Raw genomic sequence first — 7,856 nt, forward strand, 5'->3', positions numbered from 1 at the left:
GTAGTGGCTGGGAGAACTGGGGTTGTTTAGTCTAGAGAAGAGGAGGCTGAGGGGAGACCTTAGTGCTGTCTACAACTACCTGAAAGGAGGTTTTAGCGAGGCAGGTGTGTGTTTTTTCTCACAGGTAACTGGTGATAGAACAAGATGCAATGGCCTTAAGTTACGCCAGGGGAGGTACAGATTGAATGTCAGGAAATACTTCTTCACTGAAAGGGTTATCAGGCACTGGAATGGGCTGCCTAGGGAGGTAGTTGAGTCACCATCCCTGGAGGTGTTTAAAAGACAGGTAGATGGGGTGCTCGAAGATATGGTTTAGTAGTGGACAGGTATGGTTGGACTCAGTGATCTCAGAGGTCTTTTCCAACCAGCGATTCTATGATTCTATGGTTCTATGATTTTATCCAAGGAAAGTCACAACCAGTTCTACCTTCAGCTAACCCCCAGGTGCCATACAATCCTATAGTTTCCAGCAGCTTTCCTCTTCTGCTGGAGCCCGCTGGAGCCCAGGGAGAGCTACCTAAGGCAGCATATTGTTTATCTACGAAGAAATCATTCCCATTCCTTTTCTCCTATGGCCTTGCAGAGGGATTTGGGTGCCTCTAACCTCAAAGCTACCTCAGACCAGATCAGATATTTCTGACAATGTTCCCCAAAACGTAGCCTGAGTGAGGAACAAGGGAGCAGCCTTGAGAGTCAAAGAGACTTTTCCCTGTCCTGATTCCTGGAGGACTTCACCTGGGACAAATTTACTTTCAGAGGACTTTAGTTTAGTGGCTGATGGTTTTCTGTCTTTTGCATGATGTATTTATCATTTTACGGTTACACCAAACAAGAGAAAGGCTAAATAAATACAGAGAAATAAACCAATAGGCTATCAGGATAGTAGTATTTTTCTTTTTTTCCCCTGAGATTGAAGAGTTTAATAACAGATTAAAAAAAGAGAAGCTACATGTTGCCTTTTGTTTCATTTAAAAAGAGAGAATTTGCTTTTTAAAAAAAAAAAAATCTGCAAGTGTCACTTTCTAAAGAGTATCTATAAGTAGTTTTAACTCTTGTCCCCCAGAAATGCAGGATCGGCTTTTTTGACTTACATTGTAGAAAACAAATGAAGATCACTGCACTTAATGGGGAAAAAGTGGAAACTAAGTAAAAGGTAGGTTTTCTGGAGAGGCACTTGAAATTGGAACAGGTTCTTGTTGGAGTCAACAGCTACACCCTGACTCCAGTGAGTCCAGGTCTTGCTGTTTCTCTCCTTGAGATGACTCCATACACCCATATGATCCATTCAGCTGCTCAGCAGGATTTAAGAATCAATTAGGCGTAATTTGATTATTTTTTTGTCAAACTTTTATCACGACCAGTGCCTCCTATTGCATTTCCATGATGATGCCACTGGGACAGAGCAGCAGCCTCAGTGGGTGTGTAATGCTGAGAAGACACTGAGAAGACTCCTGCATGCAGCTGTAGAGAAAATGGGTCAGGGATGTGGCATCTCTGTGAAGCCAAGTCACAGCTGAAAACCACCAGAAAAGCACCCGCATCCAATGCTGTTTCTCCACTGAGCTTTATACCGGGTCCTTTCCAGAGTGAGAAGTCTTTTGAGAGAAGGATTCATTATTATTAATGATAATAAAATTGGCCATGCCCTTTTCTCCACCTGCCTTCCCCCAAATCTCTCCATGTTTTGTTACCTGCTGCTTCAGGGATCCCACACTCAAATTGTGCTGATAACTCAGAGAAAGGACCTTTCTTATTGAACAAGGTAGGAAAAGCAGCTTCCAGTGTCAGGAATTTCTTCCAGACGTTCAGCATCTGTATTTAAATTAAGAGGCTTAAAGCTCTCCTGAACTTTTCTAGGTTTTTAATTTTAGTTTAACTTCCATGAGTGGAGTTTTAGGTCCAGAATATAATATCTGGAGTGCCATCTACCGCGTCTTCCAGGGACTGCTCTGAAATAGTGTAAGAGCTTGGAGGAGCACAGCTGTCAAGAGATCTTCCTCTGAAATTCTGGATGTGGGTGTTCATGTGTGGGTAGGGGCGGGGGAAACTCAAATGTGGGCTCAGGAACACCGAAAATAGCGTGAATGGAGGTTGGTTTTGCTGAAGTAGATGAGGTAATGTGAGTTAACCCCAGCGGGCAGCACAGCCCCACGTGTCCACTCACTCACTTCCCCCGGCGGGATGGGGCAGAGAGTTGGAAGGGTAGAAGTGAGAAAAATTGTGAGTTGAGATAAAGACAGTTTTGTAGCCAAAGCCACACACACAGGCAAGTAAAACAATAAATTAATTCACCACTTCCCATCAGCAGGCAGGTGTTCAGCCATCCCCAGGAAAGCCGGGCTCCATCACAGGTAACAGTGACTTGGAAAAACAACCACCATAACTCCAAACATCCCCCCTGTCTTCCTTCTTCCCTCAGCTTTTATTGCTGAGCACAACATTATACGGTCTGGGACACCCCCTTAGTCAACTGGGAGCTGTCCTGGCTGTGATCCCTTCCAGCTTCTTCTGCACTCCACTCACTGGTGGGGCAGGTTGAGAAGCAGAAAAGCCTTGCTGCTGTGTAAGCACTGCTCAGCTATAGTTACAACATCTCTGTATCACCACTCTTTTGGTCACAAATCCAAAACTTAACACCACACAAACTACTATGAAGAAAATTAACTCTATCCCAGGCAAAACCAGCACAGTTAAAAAGAAAAAAAAAAAAGGGGGTGGAAAACTGCTTTCTTGTGCTTCTTGCATCTTGAAGTTAATGTCAAAGCATACAAAGTGAAGTTGTATTAAAAAAACCTTTCAAAGTAATGAAAGACAAAATAACAGATTATCTCACCCTTCAACCTCAAGCCATTTTATGATGACCTGACACACAAAAAATGTTTTCAGATTATTACTGTCCCTTGCAAATCTCTCAGTGGACAGCACCCCTCTTCAAAATCCTAGTGCCCAGTTGACCTTTCTTACTGGAGAAGTGAGACCATGGCCAAGGGAGGAGGCAAGGGCTCCTCCAGCACTGCTCCTCTGGCACAGTCACATCTGTCACTCATAACCACATCTGTGCCTCTCCTTGAAAGGTGTCCAGAGCACTGGCACCAGCAGGAGCAGGGATGAAACTGTCATGGTGACATCCACATTGCCTGACATAGGGACTGGTTGTGAGACACCTCAGTGGGGCCCTTTGGAGCTCAGCTTTTAACCTGCAGAGCTCAAGCTTATCATTTGGGCCAGGTATTTTGATAGCCAAGTCTCCTTGTGGTCTAGCCCTGGAGGATGCTCTCTGGGGCAGGAAATCTCTCTGGAATGTTACGTTTCTAGCAGCACAACCACAACACAAGAAATAGCCATTAAACATGGAGATGGTGGAGATCTACCCAAATGGAGAAGATGTAGCAGATGTTGCACACCTGCCCACCTATGGGTAAACTGGCAGCCTGTCATCCCGCAGGCTCATCCCGGTGCAGACCACTCACAACCTCAGGTCAGGGAAATAGCAGCTCCAGCTGGGAAATTGTTCATACTAGAGGAGCGAGCTCCCTCTGCTGCCAAACCTCTGCCAGCGGCTGGCAAGAGCCGGCAGCAAATTTTGTCGGCATCGTCTTGGAAAATAAGAGGGGGATCTTCTTGTCTGGCTTTGGGAGGGAAAGGCAACCATGGCAAGACCCACTGCATCTCACAGCCCTCCTACAGATGGGGTCCTGTGGCTTGATCCAAGCCTGTTTCTGGGCCAGACCATCATAACTGGGAGCCAACCACCACCAGCACCTTCTTTCCCAGCCCCTCTGCCCCCCATACATCAGACCCGGGGACCCGGAGGGGGGGTTGGCTCAGCTTGGCCAAGGCAAAGCACTTGCCAGGTTTGGAGCTGGCGTGGGGTCACAGCACGTCCATCCACCTGCAGTCAAATGAAATGTTTACCCCGGCTTCTTGTTGTTGTTGCCAACTGTAATTAATTACAGCAAAAGGGCAAATTGCCTGTCTTTTGAATTATTTATTGCAGTCAAATGCAGGCGGATGGCATGGGTCTGTGTAGCTATGTGGCTCTCCGGCGTCGGCTGAAGGATTGGTGTACTCCCTGTAAATTCATTAGCATTTATCAGGTCTCTGTTTGTGGCTATACCGCCTCATCCCCCGCTCTCTTGCCTTTCTCCCTCCATGGAGCAAAGATTTATCTCTGAATTAAAGCCAGAGAGCTCTTCGCCAACAAGCTGGGGAAGGAGGATAATTCTATTACTTGTCAGAGCAGTTGAGGGGGAAATTGTGTGCAATAACCACGGCTCAGAACACAGGCTCCAGAAGTCCAAGCGCATGAGATGGAGCAGGGAAAAAATGAAAAAAAAAAAAGACTGTGCAGAGGAGGTGGTGTCCAGGGCTGGGTTTTTCCTTGCTGGATGTCCATAGCAAGGAGGCTCAGCAGCAAAGCCATCTGTGCACCCCTTTCCCCATCTCTAGCATCACTCTGCACAGTTGTGCGCTGTGTTATTCCATTGGTTTGTAGCAGGGTGCTGAGGAAGAGGATGCCCCTGCCTGGAGTGAAGGTTACAGTCTCTCAAGTACTTTCAGCCAGCACGTACCTGCACCAAGGTGGCAAGGTTTCCTATGCCTGGTGCCATGTTCCTGCCTGTCCCCAGCACTGGTAGTAGCAATCGTGGGACAGAGCAGGGAAATGATCCAGCAGGAAACTAAGTTTTTTACTGGATCACATTAGATTTTTCACCCAGATCAGATTTCTAGCACTGATACAAAGAAGGGGGAAGCTGGGGCAGCGAAGGTAGGACAATCTTCTTGACAGTGTGATGGACTAAGATTAGCTGAGAGTGAGTGCCAGGCCACAGGCCAACTCATCCAAGCTGAGGCTGGGCTGGATTAGGATTCTGTCTGTCTCAGTTACTCTCTCAGCAGCAGCTCATAATTTGCTGGCAAATTTGCAGGACAACTGTGGCATCTGCTTACCCTGGCAGTGCAGGGTTAGCGTTAGTGCTCACAGCCCACTGCCACCTTTTCCTTTTCCTCTGTCCTTCCCTTTATCCAGGATGTCAATATCAAGCGGACAATAACCCATTTGTGGACAATAACTTCAGTAGGGAAAAGAAGGCAAGTCAGCACTCTGGCCATGTCTAAATGATGAGCCTAACCTGGCTTGTGCAACATCTAGATTTACCCCCAATATTGTACTATGTCAAACGTGCACCCCAATCCAGTAGTGAAAGCTTGATATAGAAATCTGAATTGAACATGCACATCCTTCTTTTTTACAATTGTATTTATGTCTAGTGACACCTACCAGCTCCATCTGGCAGAGCAGAAAACAAATACAGCCTTGCTCTCTGCAGAGGATATATGTTTTCTACAGCCCTCCATGCCTGGGTTGCCCCATCGGCTCTTAGCCAAGGGTATGATTATCTCTGAGGGTCCCTGTTCAGCCCCAGGGTCTATTCCATGACTGTGGCCATCACATCTAACACCCACAGCAAAGCTCTCCAGCTGCTCTGCTTTTTTAGCACCCTGGCTTGGGGGTTTCAGAGGAGGGTGCTGCTTTTTGTCAAGACTGGTGACAGATTTGAGAGCTGAGGGAGGATTATGGGGAATAAATAAGATCTAGGGTTGGTCTGTGAGGCTAGAAAGTCACAGATGTCCCCAGATCTGCATTGCTGTTGGCTAAATTGTCTCCAGAAAGTTTCCTCCAGCAACATTTGACTCACACCCTGTTGCATGAGGATTTTGAGGCATTATGCCAGGTCCCTGGACATTACCCATCGCTGACCAGAGGCTGTTTGCTGAGCGTAGGACTCACCCAGCTGATGGCAGCTCCCCACTGTGCCATGGACAGCTATCGGGGCCACTCTCCAGTGTCACAGCCTCCCACTGCTGTGACCCAGGATATTTCTAAGCACACTCTGGCCCACGCAAAATTTAAGAACAAAAATGCCAATGTGGCATCTTGTCCTGTGTTTGCAAATTGTCAGGTCCCGGGTTTTGGTCTGGAGGCTCTCTGCCGTGCTCGGGGAGGGTGATGTAACAGCAGGACGCAATCTGGTTGTCTGCCTTCAGCAATTGCTGCTGAAAGGCTGAGGGTTTTTATTTTCCAAGGTCTTCTCTTGCAGCCTTGGGTATAAATTTCCTTCCATTTATTTGTCAAAGGCTCCACTCCTATGCTGTGTTTGAGCTGTCAGCGGTTCCCTTGGACATTTAGGTCAATCACAGATATTATTTCTGTCTCTGGAGCTGGCAGCCCTCATCCTGGGCCTTCAGCTTTGTGTCTCGCCTATAAATAAAGCACCATTCATTCTCAGCACAGTGAGAAGAGGCAGCGATGAGCTCAAAGTGTTGCTTTCACAGGGAGGGATGCTTATTTCAAATAGCTCAACCCCTCAAGGAATTATCAAGCCCCACATTAAGCATCCCTATTGCTTTAATGGGAAGTCTGGTGAGAATTAGAGGGATAAAAATAGGCATTGGAGATGCAGCATAAGGCAAGTTGTATTTGCAGTTCAACATTCATGGGCTGGACAAAACTCTGTGTGATGGAGACATGCAGTGGTCCTGAGAGAACCTGGTGAATGAGGGGAGGCAAAGGCAGAGCTTGAGGGGTACAGAAACACTTCTATTTACTTTAGTCCTTGTGGGCATCGGTTTAACACACGGCTGATGTTCCTGGGGTAACTGAGCCCCCAGAAGCAGAAATCTCAGTGATCCAAAGACTTCAGGACCATGAGTCAGGTCCGTCAATGCTTTTAATTTAGTGCTGACAAATACCAGTTCCCAGATCCAGTCTGACAAAAGGCTACTGAGTCTTTTTCTCTGCAGAGGAATCCTTTGACATTATTATTATAAAGTTATTATAATAACTTTTAAACATAAGTAGTACACAGGAGTGTTTACTGGTGGATGCAAGGTTCCTCACCTTAGAGGTTTTTGGAAGAAGCTTTACTGGCTGTAGAGATTACACTGGCCCAGGTTGCCCAGAGAAGTTCTGGATGCCTCCTCCCTGGAAGTGTTCAAGGCCAGGTTGGATGAGGCTTTGAGCAACCTGGTCTAGTGGAAGGTGTCCCTGCTGATGGCAGGGGGGTTGGAACTGGATGATCTTCAAGGTCCCTTCCAACCCAGACTGTTCTATGATTCTATGATAAGTAGTTGCTAATTTGGGGGCCCACCATTCTGCAGACTTTTTTCTCTGATGGCCTATGGATGCAGAGTTATATGCTGGTAGATAGAAGAGGGTGCTTTTTTCTAATTATTCTAGGTACAAACAAATTTGAAGTACTGACTAGGAAAGAGAACTGGGAAAAGCCTGCAAATGCTGCTAAAATACACACCAGGCAGACACCCGTTACTGTAAATTATTCCTACCCCAGAGCAGCAATGATTATAAGCCCTATGTCTTTGTTTAATCTCTTACTTCCTTAAGAGTGCATGCATATTTTTTTGTCATTTATTGGAGTAATTTTGCAATGTGAATCTGGGGTGTTTTCACAGAGAGTTTACATTGCACATGATTGACTGAGCTGATTCCCTTCCAGACGCTCACGTATCCCCCTGCTGCAGAAACTGGAGCTGAGCACTTTTTATTTCCCTGCAAGGGAAATGAGCTCTGACCAATGGGGTTGAGACAAATATCACATTATTTGAGAACTGAGACAAGGACGAGGGCCAAAGAGAATTTCTCATTTCTCCAGGGCTGTGTGGTGCTCTCTCTTCTCCCCTTTCCCACCCCATGCTGGAATATTTCTTTTCTACACCAAAATAATCTCTCAGACACCTGGTGATTATTGTATTAAGATGTGATGAATTGCAAAGCTCAATAAACCCTCTGCCTTTTAGATTTCTAGGCACAACAGTGAAGTACAGGCCAAACTTTG

Source organism: Antrostomus carolinensis, unplaced genomic scaffold (assembly GCF_000700745.2).
Source record: "Antrostomus carolinensis isolate BGI_N321 unplaced genomic scaffold, ASM70074v2 scaffold2565, whole genome shotgun sequence".
Taxonomy (NCBI): Eukaryota; Metazoa; Chordata; class Aves; order Caprimulgiformes; family Caprimulgidae; genus Antrostomus; species Antrostomus carolinensis.